The sequence below is a fragment of the Netta rufina genome (assembly GCF_964035555.1).
Source record: "Netta rufina genome assembly, chromosome: 5".
In the NCBI taxonomy this organism is placed as follows: Eukaryota; Metazoa; Chordata; class Aves; order Anseriformes; family Anatidae; genus Netta; species Netta rufina.
Genome location: NC_140128.1, coordinates 29,814,260 through 29,837,433, shown reverse-complemented (window position 1 = coordinate 29,837,433; position 23,174 = coordinate 29,814,260). Strand labels below are relative to the sequence as shown.

At 40.2% G+C, this 23,174-nt stretch overlaps 1 protein-coding gene across 3 annotated transcripts in view; it reads right to left on the bottom strand.

Moving 5' to 3' along the window:
• Positions 1-23,174, bottom strand: part of SIPA1L1 (signal induced proliferation associated 1 like 1) — a 203,113-nt gene that overhangs the window by 102,818 nt on the left and 77,121 nt on the right. For all 3 annotated transcript variants that reach the window (XM_084288174.1, XM_084288176.1, XM_084288175.1), the window contains one exon: positions 18,360-18,436. The gene's annotated coding sequence lies outside the window, so the exon portion shown is untranslated. The remainder of the gene's footprint in view (positions 1-18,359; positions 18,437-23,174) is intronic.

Sequence of the window (23,174 nt, the reverse complement as noted above, 5' to 3'; positions counted from 1 at the left end):
CCTGGAGCACCTCTCCCCCTCCTTCTACACTGACCTTGACATGTGCAAGGCTGTTCTCTCACTCCCTTGACTCTCCCGGCTGCTGTCTGGCGCAGCGTTTTTTTCCCTGTCTTAAATATGCTCTCACAGAGGCGCAAACAACATCGCTTATTGGCTCAGACCTGGAAAACAATGGGGCCCTTCCCAAACATGGGGCAGCTTCTAGATCTTTCTCACAGAAACCACCCCTATAGCCCCCTGCTACCAAAACCTTGCCACGTAAACCCACTACACATACATGTGTATATTTAGGCAGGCCACCCTGTTCTGTTAATCACAACAGCAGCACAAAGTGACGATGCTGAGGGTAACTGCATACTCCAGCTGAGAAGGAATTGTAGGCAGCTGGCATCTTCCCTCCCCTCCTCCTTCCTGGCCATATGCACACATGCCCTAGACAATTATGCACAAAGCCCAGGTCAATTTACCTGTATTAGGCCACTGCTTTCATGGTAGATCCAGGTTCCCAATGGGACCCCAAAAGGTCATTTTTGGGCACCAATTACATATCACAGTTTGGAAATTATATCACAGCTCTAAGCAAGTAACTTTGCTTACTCCAAAGATCAACGACATCATCTTCTTCAGCAAGCAATTATATACAGACAATTGCATAATCTTTAATGTTCAGAAAAGATGATCCATATTTTTAGAACAATGCTCAAGTTTAGCACAGCAAGGCAGGAATAGAAATTGCTTTTAAATCTAGCAGTGCAAATGTTTGTTTTAACAGATGCCAAATTACCGACAGTTTCCATCAACAGAAAAATTAACTCCACTTCAAACAAAACATCTGAACACAAGTGAAAACTACACAACCTTCACCTGAAATATAACAGAGCATGCCATACCATACTAGTTTACCGACTTTCAAAAAAATGTACAGACAAACATAGTACAGAGGAAGCCCTTTTGGAAAACTCATCACACACCAGCTCCAGCAGCTGATGGTTCAAGCAAGCAGCTGAATTTGTTTGAACAGTGAGTACATGTCAGGGGGAGTAACTCTACACCCTGCTGAAGTACTGAGCAGTGGCAAGAGATGAAATGCAAAAAGCCGAGAAACAAGCAGGGTGCTTCAAAGAGAAATCCAGAAAGCAATGGTGAAGGGAACACGAGACTGACACAGCAACACAGATCAGGGCAGAACTGCAACCAAGCAGCAGACTTAACCCGGGATGCTTGCTCTGTTCTAGCCAGTACAGCTATCACACAGCAGAAAATAAGTGAGCTGGGTGGCTATTCATCTAGGAGATGCCACATTACTTGCACGCCAATAAGAAATACTTCACCCTGTCCACAGCTGCCTTCCAGGGCTTTTCCATGCAGTAAGAGCTACGCTGAAAAAAAATCCTTATGTCTTAGAATAACAGTAGCAAGAGGAACCTGGAATAGAGGCTTTCCTGCAGTTTACCTTTGGAGTTCCACAAGGGATTAGCATAGCAACAGAAAAATATGTAAATCAAACAAAATATAGTTACATTCAGTAGATGAATCTAAAAAATTAAGAGTTTAATCAAGAAAGCTCACAGTCTGAAGTTACTGAAACTCTTAGGCTCATCTGAACTTCTGACACACTCCACCTTTTGAAGAACTGTAGGCTTAAATTCCAAGAGCATGAAACGTTGGAATGCCCCTCCAGCGTTGTGAACTGCCAAGCATATCAATATTTTCATCAAGGATAAATCCACTTAAGGGTAACTCAGCATGAAAGGCACTCTTAAGAATGCATTTCAGTAGTAAAAGCTAGGATATCAGTATCATCTGTCATTAATGCTGTCAAATACTTGTTATTATAGAATCTCATTTTAGTTGATTACAACTTTCAAATTGAGCAGAAGTATTTGTAAACTCTGGTTCCTTAAAGGAACATGGTAGCAGTTAAAAATTATTCTCTATCTTTTTCTTGGAATTTCCCATCTTCTTGCACACCAATTTCCTGACACTTATTGTAACTGCTGGGAAAATACTGGCTAGTGTGGAGAAGCACCTAATAATTGAAGATGGCAATTTGAGAAGATTCAGAATCATTTTTAAAGGTATTTATATTATACCTTTGAAATACATAATCTGTACAATTATATTTCTGCAGATATATTCATGTAGATACTATGTACACACACACAAGACACTGGAACTATCCACGTGCAGTTTGATATCCTACTTAGCTCGCTGGACACCTACATGAAAACCTTGGCCAAGAAGGACATAGACAAGTAGCACTGGGCAGCAACAGTTCGACAACATCTCAGTACAGTATTATTGCAAAAACTCCAGGAAAAAAAAAGTAATAAGATATTACAAATGGGGAAGAAAAAATGGTGGCAGATTTTACCAAATATAACATCATATGCATCAAAACAATTTAAGAGCCTCTCTCTCTAAATATCACATAAAAATACACAGCTTTGTAAAGACATTGTATGCATGTATTCAATATCTAAACTAGTATTGTAAAAAGGAGAATCCCAATGATCTGTAAGCAGCTTTAATTTCAGCATTCTGTGAAAGTGTTTCAATTAGAAGGTTATGAGAAAAATCCAGGCATTTAACAAAAATTGAAGTAATTGCTTTCATATTCCCCTTCATTTTGCCAGTATTTCAGGATGATTATTAACACTTATGAATAAAAAGATCAATTAAAAGTTCTGGCATGGATCATAATTTTTTATTAAGCCATTTACAGTGGAACAAGGAACTGTCACTTCTCATTTTTCAACTGTGCTGTGAATTGCACTGTGCGGAAAGACTGCTACAAAAGACCAAATCATAGTACTGGCACTACTGCACTAAATTTCCTTGCAAAAAGACTGCTTATGCAGCATTATCATTAAAGCCATCACTGCATTACTAATCTACATACCTTCAGGGATTCAACTATTTACTCCACCACTCCTCATGACAACAAATGAGGACAGCAGCAACAGAGAATCAGCAGCACACAGGTGTGTATTTTCTCTTTTCAAAGACACCTTCGTACTAAACAAATAGCTCACCAGATATCAAAAAACTGAGGTCAAAGAAAGCACAAACACACCACTTCACAACAGAACTTCAATGACAGCTTTAGAACAGAATATGATAAGCATAAATTTCATTGAACAAAGAAAAAAAAGGGAGATGTTATTTTGCATAAAACTTTTCTGAAGCTCCACGATCCACATGGAAATTGTGCACATATATAGCCCTCAGGACAATACATTCCTTTGTATCCTACAAACAAATGACAAAAGAACCATGTTTTCAAAAAAACACAAACAATAACCTGTAAGAAGATATACCAGAAGAAACTCTGTAGTAAATCAAAAAGAAGTAGATGGAGTTTCTGATTATTACTATTCTCTTTTAATATTATGATTGAATTTCAAAATGGACTCAGAAACCAAACAATTCTAAAGCAATAGAGCCCAACAAGAAACAAAACCTTTTTTTTAGTCCAAGATGCCTAAAATACACCAGAGTCCACCTTTCCTATTACCACAAATACTTTCCAAGCAATCTGGGTGTGAAGCAGCAGCTGGAGGCTAGGAGACAGCTGAGCATCTGGTGGAATCGATCTCCTCAGCACCGTGACCTTACACGTGCCGTCCATTATGGACATTACTCACTCCATAGACAGACATTTCGCTTGCTTCCATCTACGGTTTCAAACACAGAAAGTCTGTGGATGAAGCATGTTATATCTTTGAAACAGACCTGAAACACGGTCTCAGCAACTTCTTTAAGACACGCTACGAAGTTCATGGGTCTGTTCCACAAACACACTTTTACCAGAGCTATCCGCATAATAACAGTGAGCAATCATTACAGCAGCAGGACACTGAGGTAAAAGCAAAAAGTGAAAATGTCATTTCCCTACAGAGAAACAACAGTCTCAGTCACTTTTTCAAAGCTTCATGAAATATACAGATAAATTTTAACACTTCAGGTAGAGAAAGGAATAGATATAGAGAAATGGAGATGTCTTTTCCACAGCGTATTCATATTAGTATCCTGGTTTCAGTTAGGACAGAGTTCATCTCAAGTAATTTTAATTAACCAAAAGACATCATATCAAATGGAGGACTGATGTCAAACAGAATGATGGTGTAAGCAAATAGCCAAGGGAAATGTTTTCAGAAAAAAAAAAATGCTTTTTTTGTTCTACAGTATTCGTCTGAAAGATTTGTTTTGAGGAATTAGTTAAGATCCAGTTAAATGCTTCCCTAAATCTGCTGAAAAGACAAGAAAAAAGAGTGAGATTAATATGTGGCGTACTTGTTGGTATACCATAATGCAGCTAAAATTAGCTTCTGCAGGTCAAACAGCTGTAAAAAGTCATAAGCATCAGATCAACTTAACAGGAAACAGACTGCTGGAACAAGCGCGCAAGTAGCACCAGGCTCTTGTCTCAGTGCTGATCTGCATACAGTCACCTTCCGGATTTGGCATCACTGATGATTTTCCCTTCGCCTCCCCAGCTGTCAAAGACCTGTGCTGTTAGAACACTTTTGTTTTATTCTCAACACCACTCCATTAAGAAATTGTTAAACGGCTTTCAGCCACAGCAATTTTTTTCTTAAATCTGTGGGTGAGAGCATTAGTAAGAAAATACCTTTTATTTACCAGGCGTCTTAAAAAACCATTAAAGATTAGATGAGTTTTAAAGCTGGATAAAATGTTTATAAAGACACTTGTTAAAGCTTAGAACGCACATTTCATTTAGCCTTTTTTAAAAAAGGCAAACAATATTTACTATATGTTAAAAGCAGTACTACACCCTGAGGTTTCTGCTTAGAGCTCAGACATGTAAATGTGAGCAATGAAATGGACACAACTCGCCAAGCCCAAGCAGCAGCTGGGGAAAAGTTCCAGCCTCTCTGGGGCTCGGCACAGTACCGTGCTTCTGTTGTTTCTGCTTACGGAGGGATGGCTCTTGGAAGGAAGGCATCTAATTAGCTCCAAAGACTTCCACGAGGTACTCATTTTACAAACTGAATAATGACTCAAACGCTCCAGGTAATGCGATACACGGAGCACCATAAAGGTGACTTCTTAACCACCGGGTAATGAAGAGCCTCAAGGAGAGCAGCAAGGAGAACAGGCAGGCAGAGGTGCTGTGTCACCACAGCCAGGTCCACCTTTACGATCTCCAAAGGACAATGTCCTGTTAACAAAAAGCAATGCTGCTTTACCACTATTTTATATACCTCAACTCACACCACTGCATATTCCATTTATTTTGTATGATAGTATACTATTACTTCATACAACACAATTTTGTACAGGCAGGTATGTTTCCCTCCTCTTTCCCCATAATCCACTGGCATTTGCTTTTTAAAGCTGGCATCTAGTAAAGTCCAGCCTTAAAGATCTTACTCTAAGCAGGAAAACTTAAGTTCCCTAACTATTTCTCTTCCCCTCTGACTTGTTCATGACAACAGGGATCCTTTCAAAATGGACTTCTCCAAGAACAAAACCGATTTGCTCTGAGACACGTCAGCCAGGCCTCAAGATGCACATGGCTCAGAGCCGTCAGACCAGGGCTACATCTGTGCTGGTGGGACTTTTGTGTTCACAACACATCGGGATCACAAAAAAGGACCGATGTCTTGTCTGTAGTCTGTCCTTGGACTTCTCTCATAGCTCTTGCTCCTTCAAATAACACAAGTAAGTATAAACAAGTGGATTCACATGGAAAGCTCAGCAGCAGAGAAGAACTGGCAGAAAGGAGGAAGAAACCAACTGCACAACACCACATAGCATTTTTCATAAAAAAAAACATTATTCTGTCATGTTTCTACAGCTGGTGAGAATTCAGACCGAGCCACTGATCTGAAGCAAAGAGCAGGACACTGCAGCAGTAAATTTACAGCAGCTAGGAAGGAAAAGGAGGATTTCACTGACAGAGAGAATGATATCCACATGCAGAACTGTAATGCCCAATTTCATTAAATGGAGATGAAACAAAAGAAAGCAATTTTTTCCTCAAATCCTTATAAAAAAGAACTTTCTCATCCTTTTTATTTTTATTTTTTTTTAAAAAAAAAGTTGTATCTACAAAGGCTTTGCAAGTTAACCAAATATTGACAAATTCAGAACAGCTCTACGTTTTCCAGTGCCTAGGCTAGACTTCAGTGCCAGTGATCCCACCTGGCCAAACCAAATTCCTGCTGCAGGAGGGCAGCCGGACTGAAGAACTGACCTGGATTCAAAGCATGCATTTAACTGATGGCTTCATTAGGACGAACGGAAGCTCACTTCTGATCTAACTCAACACTGGCAGCAGCTGAGAGAAGAGAGAAAAGGGGGGTGAACACAAATGGGTGCATGAGAGTGAGGGCCCCCTGAAGGGCTGCTGGAAGTGCGACCTGAAGAGAACGTCACCGCGCAAACTGTAACATGCAGTTATTTAAAAGCCATGGCAACTACAAAGAGATGGGAAAAGAGTTAAGCCTACACAGTTTGAAAGCTTTTACAGTTGCCACACAAATTATCACATCACTAGCACCTCCGTCCCACTCTGTTTCGTGGGGGGAGAGCATAATAACCCTCCTGAGCTGAGAGCTTTTTATTTTCAGTATTTTGTTGCGTTTCCCTGAACTTTCAAAGATGCTCCACTGTCACCAGAGGGCATGCGTGCGCACAGGCGTGCAGCTTTGAGACACCGCAAGCTGCGGGGATTGGCAAATTGGGGCACAAGCAGCACCCACTGCTCACCGTACCCACTTCGACTCCCCAGGGGAGGCAGGAAGAGCAGAGGTGGCTCAGATCTCCCACGGCAGAACAGCATCACACGGTTTGCTGGCACCTGCCCGCTGCAGAGAACAGTGCACTGTGCTGTCACCTAGAGATTAAAACTTTAAACATGTTTTCTCTACAGCAAATGACAAAGTTAAACTTCTAAACATCGCAAGCAAAAGACAAATCCAGAAAAGCTGATGCACTGTGAGACAACTTTTGTCTACATAATTACTATATGAATCCTCAATTCTTTAGATGGCCACTTCTTCCTACAGAATCTCTGCCTAGTTCACCACGCTGATTTCTACAGCAAATAAAACATTTCTCAGACTTGTATTTACTATTTTCATTGCTAAATCTAATGCAGACAGTAGTCTCTGACTTTACATCCAAACACACACCACAAACAAGACCCTTCCTTGAGCAAGATGTGTGCAGTTTGGGATACCCTACTCATTGGTCCTCGAGGATAAAATTACTAAAGAAAAGCTATATTTAGGAAGGGCTATTCCTATGTGCTTTAACGAACTACATGTTCACAGCAGCAAACCCTACTTCTAAAGAAACCTGATGTCAGTTCTATATGGGAGCTAACTGAATGGACAACTCACCAGCGATATAAAAGCTTCACAAAAAGTTCATAAGTCCTTCAGCATAAAATTGATTTAAACCAAACAAATGTATTTTCTTCCAGGAAAGTTTTAAATACCAAGTGGTCATTAACCAACTGTGATCTGCCTAACCCATTTTGATTCAGGCATGTTCTGTTATGCATGCAAAAGGGGTGGAAAAATGTAACACATTCATATTCATTTAGCTGGCCACAAGCATTTTGCACAGTTTTCTGTTCTGAATAGCAGCCAATGAATTTCTCATGACAGATGATCATTTTAGTTTCCTTTTGAAATTCCTCTCATCTTTGAGGTTTCACTGGAACCTCCTTCACCAAAAAATCTTCACTTTGCTGTCTTCAGGGAAGTCCTGAATGCATGCCTACATGACTGAAGCGCTGACTGTGGCATTAGAGCTCACTCTGCCCCAACTAACCCAGGTACCAAAACCAGCAAGAAAAAATAATAATAATAAAAAATATATATGTACATATATATATTTTCTTCTCACCAGTTGGCCCCTATATAGTTTCCACTGCTTTCACTACTTATACACATCACTAAGCTAAAATCATGAACTCATTTATGGGCAGAAATGGGAAGTGCAGTTGTGAGCAACTGCCCCTACAGACTAGGCAATTTAAGCCTCCCTAATATTTAATTGCATTATTCAATACAATTTTATTTAATTGTATTATTTAATACAATATTTAATTGTATTATTTCCTAAAATTTTTGCATTTTCGGTCCTTTTTTTTCCACCTTATTCAAGCTGTATCTCCTAAATCACGCCTCTCACATTTTTCTATTACTTTAGTATCAAACACATCCTGTTTTTCGAGCAAAGGTAAAGCTTGCATCATTCTTGCAGTTCAGAGGCCCAATACTTCAAAAAGCAGTATGCATAAGCAAGGAATGCAGTCATATACAGCTGGTCAAGATACCTTTTTTGTATCAGCAACATATCTTTTAACTATTTCATGATCTTCAAAACTTCTGCAATTTTACTATTTTGTAAGTTTTACTGTTTTGTGGACCTCTGTATTATTTTCCCAAAACTGCAGTGTTCAAAAACAACATTACAAATACATTCACTAATACAAACAAAATACTTCTTCACTTTGTTTGCTTGTTTGTATCTATGTCCAGAGATTTTAGTGGGTGCTAGAATGAAATTAAGCTTTGACATATTACATAGTAAATACAGCTGAACGCTTCATCCTGGAATATTCAGTTAAACAAATCCTAAGTCTCAAAACCAAAACCAGTATGAAGCTATCCTGAAAATGTATGTCAGCAAAATGTTGTTTTATAGAGCAGAAATTTTAAGCATATAAAAATATAGGATACAACATTTTGCTTTTACCAGAAAGCTTAATACTGTGCTTTACATTTTGTTTTTTTTTCTTATATAATGACATTCTAAAATTACAAACAAAAAAGTTTTTAACAAATCATGCATCTCTGTCTTTAAAAGTCACATTGTTACCTGCTTGAGAAGAATACTTTCGTTAATTTATGGAATAAACAGGAAGCAAAACTATGAACAGCTGGGGAGCCAGTAATGCCAGTGCTGGCTCCCCCCAGACAAGGAATATTGAGGGAGACCAATTCCCAGCAGACAGTTCACTGCTGAATGATTTTACCATCTCAGTTACGCTCACATTGCAGCCAAAGTTTTACCCATGTTCATTAAACCCCTGGCCTTTTCCCATCAATATTAACTAGAGTCCCTCCTGCAATCCCACCTTGGCTTTCAGCTCAAACTGACAACAGTATTGTTTCTACCTACTTCTCCTACTGAGTTTTCACAGGGATTCACAGAGCCCCTCCCTGTGATTTCCTGCTACGTGCCCTACCTATCTGCTCCACCTGCCAGCCATGCCTGAGGTACAGAAACAGTATCACAACCAGAGTGATAAAGATGCTGACCAGCCTCTTGTGATAGCACAGATGCAGAAACAAAGCCATGACTAAAATCAGATGAAACAAATACAGGCAAGTAGAACCATGACATATCTACAGTAATGTATGGCTAGAAGAAAGCTTAAGATTATACATGCCATATAGCAGAGTACACACTTTGTACCACGTAAGCTCAGATGCCACTCTTTGTGCCAGAGAGTGTGCTGCAGACCCACAGGTCCCAGCAATGCTACACACCAAGATATTCTAGGATGTGAAAATTGTCATACCACTACAGAGAAGTCCATCTCTTGATTATTAATTTACATGTTCTTTCAAGAAGCACGGCACATGTCCACAATTAGCAAAATTAGTCCACTCTTCTGGCTTCACAGGGTGTCCTGCAGCTACCCAGTACTCCAAAGCATAAGCTGGCATCTAAGCAGGCTTTACACATTGTGCCTTAACTCTTACATGCAAAAAAAGTTGGATGCTACACATATGCTGTCATCAACTGAAAATTTCCAGTTTCCTCAAGAAGTTGACAAATACTTCATATAATCTTAAGCAGCTTTTAACATCCTAGACACAGAACATTCCCGGGCTGCTCCATCTGTAATACCTATTCATTCAACACTCTCAAGCCAACCAGTATTTCAAGAGCTGGATCTCTAGCATTTTCAAACCATCTTAATTTCTTAGGAACACTTTAGGATTTTTAATTCTGGATAAAGAATTCTTGCAGACTTGGTGATAAATAGCATCTATTTATCTGGGCACTTAGTCGTCTCTCCAAGCAGTCGAAAATGAAAAGAATGTTGTTTATCATCCTAAAATAGCTCTCAGATAAATGCTAATCATTACCATCGGTGAGAAAGGATTTCAGCTGTACAGCATTTAAGTTCTACCCTTAAAATACTTTGTATTACAAATCTTCCGTGCCACTGCATTTTGTGGTTTGGCATGCAATTTAAAATTCCTCTTTCCATGATTTCTCAATTTCTCAGTTTTGCAAAAATATCTCCCATCTCCTTGGAAACCCGAGCACAACACAACAGAGGCTTCTGGCTCTGATGCTTAGAAGCAGGTTAGAAAAAACTGCATTCCTTTGCTGGTAAGGACAGTGTTCAACACCTCATTTGTCTATTCATGTATCTAACCAAAACCTGTCTCTCCTCCCCATAATTTACCTCCCTTCACTCAAACCCTATTGGTTCCTTCAACTACTAACTTACACTCACCTCGAGGTTTAATGAGTTTTCTAAGAATGCATATAGAAAAATGTAAGGGATAGAGGGAGGCTAGCACCTCATAATTAATACTCCACCAAGAAATAAGGCCCCACAGAAATAAAAAGAGGCAAGTACAAAGACAACTGACATCCCTTTTGCACAGATATTTAAAATTACAGGCATAATCTATATCAAATGGCTTCTCCATCAATTGCTCTTAAATTTATTTCAGATCAGCACAGTATAACAACCCATCCCCCCCAAACAGTAACTGGTATCTTGTGTCCATGCCCATTTGTGCTGCCACAGCCCCTGGTTTGGGAGCTGCTGTTTAGCTAGTGGCATCGCTGTTACTATCAGCAAGCCATATTTGTCCCCCAGTTGAGCACTTCTTTAAGCACCACTCCAGCTGCAGTAAGAAAAGAAGTGCAGTTTCTCATTTCAGATCAAGGGCTGCCAAGGGAAACGCAGGCACACCCATGGCCCTGAGAAGGAACTCTCCCCACCTTTTAGTCCTGTGCCATGCTCTGCTCAAAGCAGCTTGGAGAACAGTTGCAAACACCCGTCACCTTGCTGCAGCACTGTAGCATGCCCATTGCAAAGGCACCTTCACTATTACAACAAAGCTCATCTTCCTCAAATAAAAACTAAAACACTGAAGGTACTTTGTATAAATGATACTTCTTCGGTAGCGTAAGGAAACATTTTCTCTTATAGGCATCAGTGGTGTTTTCTCAACTGAAGCACGGTGGGAAATTTGAATCAGCCAGTGGCCACAGCTATGTTTTTCTCTCCTTCCGGACACAGGAATCAAGAATAACGAAAAGCATGAAGAAGAATCAGAAAGAATACAATTTTTTTCCCAAGAAAAAGATTTTTTAAATGGCAGAAGAAAGGTAGACCAAGGATTTCTTTCCCTGAATAACACAAGAGACAAGAAAGGAAGGATTCAACTAAATTGCAAGTTGACAAGTTCCCCACTCAAAGAGACCTCGTTTGTCTACCCAGGGAACTCACTGTGAGGGATGTAGGACTGCCAAGCCAAAAGCTTAGCAATGTTAAAGGGGAGAACAAAAGATAAAATGGCATCACAGTAGAAAATATTTAAAAATAAATAGCTTTACAACACAAGCTGAACTAACAGGATCCCAGAGAGAGATTCCCTGGAGCATATTATTATCATAACTGCCTATTGTAGATTTTTGTGCATCATCATCCCAAGCATCTGCTACTAATCCTAATTAAAGAACAGATGGTCTGACCCAACGTGGCGATTCCTATGACCCTATATTTATCAGCAGGTGGGGAAATTAAGTTTTGAGGTCTCAAGCAAGCAGAGCAAGATTAACAAAAACAGATAGCTAAATAGGTTGCAAAGCCATCTGGTACGTGACACTTGCTGAAAATAATATTCCTGAGGATTTTGCATGATGCATTTTCCACAATCCCTCTACTGAGAAAACAGCCTTCTATAAACTCTACCAAATGCAAATATGACTTGACTCCAGAAGCACAGACATTATCCAGCTAATAAATGCATCTCTGTTTTGTGTTAAACTAGTGAAGCATGGCTATTCCAGCTGTACAGTGAAATTTATAGAAGCAGAAGAAATCAGCATGTTCAGATGAAAGTTAGAGGCCATTTTCAGTGAGAAAACCTGAAGGGGTCATCATACTGGTAAACCACATTAAAACAGCACAGACGGGGAAAGGAAATAAAAAGCATAAGAAGATTGCAAAACTTATCCGACTTTGAATAAAGAATTCATCTCTCCCCCCTTCCCTGGTTTCCTAAACAAGTCAGACTTCTGCAGTAACCATTGCTATCCTTCCTTTCTTAATAAATTACCCCAATTATACGTACATGAATTTTTACTAAGTCTTTACTAAGCCAGGCCTGCAAAAAAATGGAAATACATGGCCAAATAGTCAACTTTGGGGAAAATGAAGCTACTCATGCTCTGTGCTGGAGCCATTAAAGATGGTAAAGAAGTTCAGGTAAATGGAGGGATGTGGTGAGGGAGCAGGTAGGAACCAGAAGGTTCGAATGGATGATGATCCCATTGCCAACTCGTAAACTACTCGTGTTCCTGGACACAGTGCTGCTTCCAGTACAGTGTTTCTTCTACTGATCGAAGTATGAAAGCACAGTGCCGGGGTGCATGGCTGACTGACCACACGAGACCACAGGTACCTCCCAAAGGTAATTCCCATCAACTTCTCACAGCCAAGTTTGTCAGCATGAAGTCTGTAAGGCCATTGACAGCCGGGATGTAGGTGTTTGGGGTTTTTAAGTCAAACCCCACTTGAACAAAAAGCAGCAACATTTGTATATCCCTCAAATACCAGTGCTCAAATTCCTCCCTCTCACTCCTGTATCCTCCAAACACTGCCTTTACAGCATGCCTCCCTCCCCACCTCCACAAGACTGTCTCTCCTGTCTTCTCATCCTACCAGCTCTGCTCTAGAAGCTGCAGCACAGAGACCCGCCTCGGGAGCTGGGCCAGAGCTGGCCACTGGCCCAGATCCACGCACACGTCGCCGTCAGACCAGCTGCAGAGGCGGCGGAGGCCCACGCACACAGCACAGACGGCTGGGGAGCCGGCACGCAGGGACTCGCTGGCAGTGCGTTCACTCCTCCCCTGGAAGGCTTAGGCAGTGGGTTCGCCATCACTCATTTACTTCTGGATGCTAAGAGTTACCTGCACACTTGGACATTAACCGCCCCAGAATAAAAAGCTCTCGAGTCTCTGGTTTGAAAGCATTTCTTTGTATGCGTGTACGTAGAGCACAGCCAGAGATAAAGCAACAGATTTCCATTTAACACCAGGTAAGAAGCATTCACAGAGCAGAGAGTTGACACCCACACACCTGAGAAGGTGTCCATCTGCTTATTACTGTTCCTGCCATCTTATGGCCATGCATCCACGAAGAGTTGAACTGTTCAAAGTATCTAGGGATGTGGAAGAGTAAATTTTTAGGCGGATCGGTCCTTTGCTCTGTGTCTGTGTGTGACTATAGGAACATTTATGCCAGCAACAGAAGCAGGAACATGCAAGCAGGAAGTTCTTTCAGTGGCTGCCTGGGTTTATGAGCCCTTCGTTCTGGAACAGACAGTTGAGAGGAAACAGAAGGTCTATAAAATCATGGAAAACACGGAAAAGAGGAAAAGGAAAACCATCATTTGATTTTTCTCCAAATATTATAATTGGGCAGCAAATGAAATAATCAGATACCCTATTTAGAATAATGACAGTACCTTACAAATCACATAAACAATGGATCTCTGTCAGAAGATACTACTAGACTCCACAAAGCTTGCTTACTTCACACTTCAATGAAAGAAATATCCATGAAAGCATACTTTGCACATGATGTCTCCCCTGATGCAAGAGTCAAAAACTACTAAACGCTAGAGGAAAAAGTGTGTAAAGATCATTGTATGCCTGCTCTCATATTCTTCTCTAAACTTCGGATACTGAGCAAGCATGATGTCAAAAAGATTGCTAAGGTAGTGGGACAGGCCATGCATCCATCTATGTTTGTTGTTATGGCCTTCTTAACCAAGTACCTTACAGAAAGTTAGCTAACTCAGACACATTCACTGGTATTTTGGAAATAGTTCTATTCAGAGTATTTTAATGGAAGTCCATAGAATTTAAGTCACATAGGAAAATACACAGAGTATTGATGCATAGCCATGCTTTGTGAAAAAATATGACCATGTTACTGGTAATTACTTCTCCTTTGTTGATAAGGAAGGGATTCTTGCAACAATATTCTGTACTGGAAGAAAAATCAAGGATTTAAAGGCTTTATTAAATTAATATGATTTCATGAGCTGATTTTTCCCCATTAACAGATGTAAAACACTGACTTTACCCAAAATGAAGTGCACAATCTGAAAGAAGTCTCCCACTTCTCTTCCCTCCCTTCCCATACAGACACAGAAAAATGGACTTGTGATCTGTTCACTCTCTGTGCACCACCCAGCTCTCTTGCCTCAGCGATAGCATACATCATGTCACATTTTATCATCACATGGGAGGTAAGAGAGCATCACTTCTCTTAGGTATAGCTTTTGCTTGTATATTTTAAATGCAAGTCAAAGAAGTGCAGGTGCACTGCAGAAAACTGCATTCCCAAATCTGATTATGGATGGAGAACACAGCTTGAAACACATTAATCTGTCCAAGAAGTACCCTTCTTTTCTTTAGATGAATAATGTGTCTCCTCCTTCAAGAATTTGTTTTCAAAATTTACCTGTAAAAAGAGCATTTCTGATAGTTTGTACCTGAATGGAAGTTTGCAAATACTCTGTTGGAAAAAATATATTAAATTCAATAACTTTTAATGGGCACATATGAAGAGAGCTATGGTGACACCTTGAGAGGCATCTGAAAAGCAATGATAACCAAGAGATTGCTATAAAGAAAATATTTTACAGTGACAAAAGAATGAGAATGCCCTCAGAACAAGAGTAGTTGGTTATACCTCCTTACACTTGGATTAAGATAAGCCTGACTGTCACAATTTTTTTTGCAGATTCTTAGACACAGCAATTTCAAGTATCCTTAACATATATTTGATGTCTCAGCTAACAGTGACAGAATTACTAATATCTACGGATTCATACTGATATTTAAAATACCTCTCCTGTATCTTCCTGTGCAAAACACCTTCCATTAACATGTGCATGAGCTTACCAAAAAGAAAGGTCTTTTCAGGGTACTTAAAGATTCCCAACTTAGCCACTCAGCTTATGAAAAACTCTTACTGTCTGATTTCAGAAGGTGATGCACCTCTTCCCCAAGAAAATTCTGGGAGAAAACAGGTAGTGAGCAGCAGCTCATGAAAGATTACCTGCCTTCTCTCAAGACAATTTTTCCACAAAGCCCCAGTGCAACTTCCCTTCATTAAATTATACACAAACATCTAAGGGCAGAACAGTGAAAAGCATCACAGATATGGAAGTGGTTGTAGAGGGAGGGGAACTCGCACAACCCCACTCACCTCCAGCAACAACACCATGAGCACAGGCAACACTAGTTCTGTGCAGTGTGGTGCAACTGCATAGACAAGGATGGTGACCAAAATTAAACGGGCAGCCCCACTGATGAAAAGCTGAGGAGATCAATTGTCATGCTGCCTAAGTCTGGGGGACCACCAGGAAGATGCTTCTGCACTGACAGCCAAGTTTTCTTTTGTCTTCCTTTCTAATTATTTTTTTCAGCTTTTTGTGAGACACACTGAATCATTCATCTTCTATTGCTCAATTGCACGGTTATCAAAAATACTTTTGTTTGCAGATGATGGACAGGCTCTGAATTCCACTGGTGGTTCACAGGCTAGAAGCTGAGAACAGACACATTGGTAAAAGCATATGAAAGCAATAAATTTTCTTGAGTGATTTCTTTTTAAATAAACTTTGGGGTCAATCCATCAAATTGACAAGCTGTTGGCTGTCCTTGCTTCTCTTAAAACTGCTGCAGCTAAGTTCATTGCTAACTCATCAAATAATTTGCTTATTTCCTTATGTCCCCAGCTATTTTAAACTGAAATGTGACAGAACAGGCTCTTAGCCTCTCTCTCATTATTCCATGTTTTACACTGTGTATGGCTCTTTCCCCAGTTACTGGCCTTCTCCTTTGATGTCTTCCCATTCATAAGAATCCGAACTTTAAAAATTAAATTTAGTGCTTCTTTTAAAAAAGCAAACAGTGGATGATTAAATGAAATTGCTGGTAAGACTATCATACTCCCAAAAACAAAATGCAGTTTTGGTACAAGCACAGTATGTTTATGTAAAGCAGGTGCAAGAAAAAGCAAACTCTGCAATTTTTGCTGGATTCACTGAAATTGAACCTGTTGCCAAAGCCTCTTCTAGGTCACGTTACTTCACATAAAACTTACTCTACAATTTTACATTTAAAACCAGAACACTTAGCTGTTCTAATACTATGAAATCGTTTTCTGTTAAATATGACCAATTAAGCCAACACAATAACTGAAGCTTGAACTTTGACACTAATGACAAATAAAAAAATATTTAGGTATAAATTAGAAGAAATTATTAGTGTGGGGGTTGTTTTGTTTTGTTTTTTGTTTGGTTGTTTTTTTCTGTTTGAGACAAAAAAGGTCAATGGTTAGTGCTGCAGATTCAGTCATCTCATTATTTGTGGCTTTTGTCATTTTTTTTATTTTTTTTTTTTTTTTTACCATTGAGAGATTTATGTGGTAAGCCATCTATATTTGATGTTCATTCTGTATAAAAACGGCTGATGATAATTTAAAAATTATCATTATGTAAAAGGCAATAGCTTTCACAACTGTTACTTTCACAGTACAACTAATCTGGCTACTGAATTCCTACACTTGCTTTCATAACCACAGCCCAGAGTAGCTAGTACAGACAGTCCATTTTTTTTTTTCCTGTTTTGAGTAGTCTGCAGAATGACTGTAATTTTTAGAGAGAGGAGACAACACGTGCGCGCTAAAGGAAGTAACTGTGGTACTATATGCACTCTTAACTTTAAATAGCTATGATGATCCCAGAGGATTCAATGTTTCAATCTCAACCATCTCCTAAAATGCCATGCTGCATGATACTTCTGCGTATTATTTTACCATGGCCAAATATGCAGCTGTATTTCTCCTAGACTTTCGTATTCTTCTGCGCTGCAGAACAGTACAGACTGTATGCGCATACTCTGTGCTCCAGGGCTGCCTGTGCCACCATGATGATCTATCCAGTCCACATTTGGGACAAACCAGGTATTGCCATCCAGGAGGCCCACAGGGATCATGCTGAGACTCCTCATGGAGCCTGAAGCTGCAGCTTGAGCCAAGCTTGATAGCCTGCCCCTGCCAGGGAAGGGAGGCCGGATCCTCCCTTCCCCTGCTCCACTCCTCCCTTCCCCAGGCTACGTTCACCTCCTCATGTGGCAAACACATTCAGTTTCCAAACCAGTAGAGAACCACCTACTAACAAAAAAAAAGCACTATTTCTAGAGAACAGCAGCTTTGAAGGCCGATCTCCATGGTGCTCACACCTGAAGAAACGAATACACAGTTCTTCAGCAATCCCACTAAAACCTTAATTTCACAATCTGATGGTAACAATGGATTTAAGTATAAATGAAGATCTCACAGGGTACCCATCTTCATCTTCAAACACCTACATGCGTACACAGGTCTGATGAGCTGTGCTCCCATGACTAAACTAGTTCTAAGACTGCTGGCAAACCAAGCTAAGTAGGCAGCTCAGCAGCCTCCCTCTTCCTCCTGATCAACATAGCTTAAAAAAAAAAAAAAAAAAAAACCTAACACTCAACTCTTCTACAATATGACTTGCAATCCAGAGGGGAGCTTTTGGCTTTCATTCCAATACGTATTCCCAAAACACAGCTGTAAAGTATAAAAATCAATTAATAATGTTTTGATATAAGACAGCTCACTCAGACACCACACAGGACAGATTTACTGTTCTCATCATTAAATAAAACATTCAGAAATCCCCAGAGACTTATTTTTCACAAATGTTGACAGAGATGTGTACTGCTTTTATTATCACTGTCTAAGCTAGAGAATAGAAGTTTACTATTCATTTCAAATGCCCAAAGCCAAAAAAGAAGCTTCCCCTGAATATCTATCATTATTCTCAATTACGAATCATGAAAAATCTTATTTAATTTGTGGTTAAGACAATGGGAATATCAAGCAAATGATTTTGTGTTCTAAAAAATTCATTTTAAAAACTGTTTAGACTTCTCTGCATACACACTTTCCTGTTAATGTGTTCAACCAATTCAGATTATGAATTTGATAATCACAGAAGAGTTCCACTTACAGAAAGACAGTTCCTCTTGGAAATATCACAGACATCTGAGGAAGGGCACAGGAAATCTCTCTTCAAAGATGTACCAGCTGGTAAAATAGAGAAAAAAATAAACAAAATATATAGATAAAATATTCTTGATCAGAGTTAACTAATTTAAGAGCTAAGTAGCCAAATAGTTGGAGAATGAAATTCTCCAAAAAGGAGTCTTCTACTGAGAGCACCTGCCACAAAATTTCAGATTTTTGCATCTGCAGTGATATCAAACAGCAGTACAGTACAAACTTCCAAGACTTTAAAGAGTCAGTGATCTGCATCCCACCCCCACCCTTGTCCCCAAAACCTCCTTCTGTTGCTTGTTCCTGCCTGGCGCTCATGAATCCTTCCCTCACATTTTTTGTTCACTCCACTCTCTCACTCCCTCTTTTTTCCCCCCTCCTCTCCCCCTTTTTTTTTTGCCAACAGTTTCCTGCTCTTACATCCTTCTCTTTCTTCCCTCCCAGTGCCTGGTCCTCCATCTCCCAGCCTAGCATCTTTTCCCTTCTTTCTGTTCTTCAGCCCTTCAGCATTTGAATCACAATCATTTCCTCCCTCCACTCCATACTGATGCCAACAGAGAAAGCACCACAAGTACAGAACAGATTGTCTCTGCACGCTCATTTCTGAGACATGCCACTAAAGGAGCCCGCTATTTCCCAGAACAGCAATCAGAGGAGAAAACCCACCCAGACACCGCAGCCCCACACCAGGGCAGGCTCAGCTGCCCCCCTGAACCCCTGCCAAGTCTGGCCAAGCTTGCAAACCGCGAGGCAGTGAAGCAAAATTAGCATTATTCAGCAAACTTAGCAGCCAGGGCAGTATACCTAAACCACATGTGTGACATCTGCCCAAGCTAAACGTATTTGACAAAACCAGCTTAAATTGGGACAGGTTTTCTCACACCACAAGAGTCCCCTTTACATTACTGCTGGAGCTACTTACCTAAGCAGCTGTGTATTAAGCCTAACAAAATAGCATTTTTTCCTCCACTGCAAGTCCTAGAGCTCTGGCTGCTGAATCAAGATAACTCTAACATTCCCAGAACTGTGTGTTTAAGGAAAATCACCACCACCATGGACTTGCCTTACAATGCAAGGCCATGAACCTTGGCAGATGAAGGGCTGACTGATGAGCAGCTCCGACTCCCCCTCAGCAAGGGGGGCCAGGGCACAGCTGCAGTCAGCTACCCGGAGACAGGTTACCCTCATTCATCTCAGAGATGCTCAGAAAATGATCATTTTAAGTAGTATACAAAACTGGAGTAAACGTGCCCATTCTCTCTCCCTCCTGGTTGCAAGACCTCTCAAACAACTCGAATCAGCAGATGGGGGCACCCGGCCACCCCTCTCAAAGGCAGCACCAGCTTAAACATGCTCAGCAAAACCCTGCGTACACCCACCTCCAGGATGCTGCATTCAGCTGAATGAATTTCTCCATTTACGACTTCTGTCATGCAGGCTTCCTGCCTTAGCCTGTGATGGCTTTACCAGCTGAGCTTTTTGGTTTTGCTTTTCAAATCTGTTTGGGGCTCTCAAGAAATCAGAATACCTGTAACTACCATTTAAGCAGCAGCAGCATTTATTATTTCAACAGCTGCTCACAACTGAGATTAATTCACTAACAACTGGGAGAAGAGCAGAAATGGAAAAGAAAACCAATCTTTGCTCAGCAGTGTATCATATTCCTCCTGTCAGTAACATAATTCAATTGGTTTAGGCCTTGCAATTTTTACTTTTAGCAAGTAGCCCTGAATTCTCCTTCAGGTCACAAAAGGCAAGCTAATATTAAACTCTGCTATGCAACTACATGTTCAGACCTTCAGCTATTTGAAATTATTTTCTACTTGTTTTGCACTTAAAATGCTTTCCCAGACCTGACAGATTAAACAGAAGCCCATTCTTGAAGTAGACGTTAGCAGAAAACGTACACGGAAAAAAATCTACTAAACCAGACTGAATCTGCATCTGTTTATTTTGTCTCGCGTTGCTCTTCAATGCCTTGATCTTATTGTTTAGGCAGATTTAGATCTATTTCACAGACTCAAATAAAGTAAGAAAGAAATGGTATCTTCATGGAGTGGGGGTTTTCATCCTGAGTCATGTAATTGGAGGACCAGTAATGGGCGTTGGATGCTAGTTCAGTATTTCACAGGAAACTCGTCAAACAGCAAACATTTAGGAGAAGAGGCATTAGAGGTTTGTGGACAGTTTCCAGTCGCAATGGTTTCAGCTTTCAGCACGTGTTGCTGTGCCATGGTACTTGAATTGCATTTTTGACCTGTGGTGCTTTCCTGGGTTCCAGTAACCACATGGAGACCCGTCAAGCAGACGGTCCCAAGGTGGGTATTGCATCAGGCATTTGTAAGGTATCCATCAATACTGCATGCTGCTGAAGTACCAGCGAGTCTGCTGAAATGACAGATGTAATACAACAAAAATATTCACACAGGCCACCCATTTGTCTGGCATTTTACATCTTCGCAAGCCAAGAACCTCCTTCTCCGCGTTTTTATATTGTTCTGACTCAGGCAAGAAGACCTTTAAGTCAGTCCTAGTCTTGCCCAGATAGGAACAGCACAAAAACAGCACACATGCACGTAGGTGGTTAGCAATACCAACACGGAATACATTATCAAGAATTCCCTCCAAGTCTTCCTGGGTGAAATTACAGCACCTGCAGAGATATTCCAAATTGTTGGTGGGCTACAAATCACATCCACATTCAAGAAAAAATGAGGAGCATTGCCTTTTTAATTTTAAGAAATACCGACGCCGGTCTCAAATTCATTAAGGGTAAGTCAGCTCTATTGGTAGCTTTTCTATAGCGTGCTGGCTCAGGCAGCTCACACTGAGTCTGGATCTCACCCAGGCCACCAAAGCCTACCAGAAGATTAAACTTGTCATATGCCATGTTTATACCTTTAATATTACAGGATTAGACTTTACGTACAGATGTGCATGGACACATTTTAGCCCTGCACACACAAGTATTTTAGCTCCCATTTTATCTTTCAACTTCCCTATGAAACAGCAATAATAAATATTACAACTCATACTTTGCCAAATCCGGCGTATTTACACCAGTACAGAGACACCCAGAGCACGTATCAGAGCTGAAGTGTTAACAGCACATACCAAAGTCTGACGCCATCGTTCAGTCCTTCAAAGAATTCAGACTTTCAGCAACTTTTGTTTAGGTTTTACCTCCAATTCATTCATTAAATTTCCACCAGCAAGGCATGTGGATAATTGTAAGTTATTCACATAAACAAGTTAGCTTCTGTGATCTGATAGATGGAAACAGTGGCAAACACACACTTGCAAAGGCCAAAAACACAGAATCAGACACTGTTCCCCCCTTTCCTTTTAAGAATATGCATGCATTTTCACTAGTTCAGAGATCTAAAAGCTGGAATAACACGCAAAGCAGTTTGAAAATCCAAGACTTTTTATATATCATGTGAAAATATTTGCTGAAGGACAGAAAAAGAGTTTGATTACATCTCCAGGACTACACTAAATTATCTGTGAACTAGAACACGACTTCTGGGTCCAACAGGCACGCACCTGAAGGAATGCAAAAGTAGCCCACTTCCAGGAAAAGTACTTGCAGTGCTGCCAGGGGAGAGAAAGTAACCACTGACATATGGATGGAAAAGCACTCTTTTCTCTGACGCTGAGGACAGAACGCAGTGTTTTCAGTTACACACTAGCATCCATTTTCAGAAACAGCATTCAGAACGCCCCAGTTACCTATTTTGAATGTAGAATAGGTGTGAAGTTTTAAGAGGATTTGTTTTTAACATCTCTTTTTCCTTATATCTGCATTATCAGAAGCAAAATGTCATGAATCTGGCAAATAAGTTGGAGACAAACTTAAAACAGCACAGTAAAAGAAAACAAGTTACCAATATTGACCTGAACAGGGCAAAACCATTACACCTGAGGAGAGCAAAGTGCTATGTAAACCAGGGAATAGCGATAATGTTATCATCATCCTAAAGGAGATTGAGCTCTCCTAATATACTGTTTTCCATCTGAAAACATTTCTCAAAGTATTTCTCTCCTACATTTTGGAAACTTAAAAGCCTGCACAAACAGTGGTGAGCTCTTAAGTACTGCAACACCAATCTCACTCACCAACAGGACTTTGCAACCATCAGCTTCCAAATTGCACAGTGTTGTGTGAAAAATTCATTGAGGACTCAATGCCTTTAAAAGGCTAGAAAGCAGTTTATATGGAGAGACTGATGATCAAAAGAGACAGTAGTGTTATTAATCTGTGGCAGTCTGCAATATAATTTTAAGCTCATTGCTCCTGGTCCAGCATTTCCATTTTTAGTCAAAGGTTTTGTTTAAATATCGAGTAAATCTATAAGAATCCACCCTCTTATCCACTGAGCGCCAAAATAAAATGAAAAAAATGGCACTAGAGAATTAACAGCTGTCTAAACATCTACTGAAGTCCAGAAAAGAAATCCTACATCACTGTGAGGGATTTCAGTCTTGAATAGGTTAGCCAGAGGTGTCTCAGTATCATCAGTAAAACTCCCTGGGATCAGGGTTTGCTTTTGGTTTTGGGGGTAGGGAGGACAGATAGTTACATTATTTTTTCATATTTTTTGTGTATGTGTTTTTTTTTTTTCCTTTTGTCAGAATAAGGATGCTTATACATCCAGCCTCGTTCTGACAGACAAATGCTAGTTTTTGATTGGATTTATAAGTCAGTACCCATCAAAATACAAGAAAGCACCATCTGGTTTACATAAAAACCACAACATACTGGTCT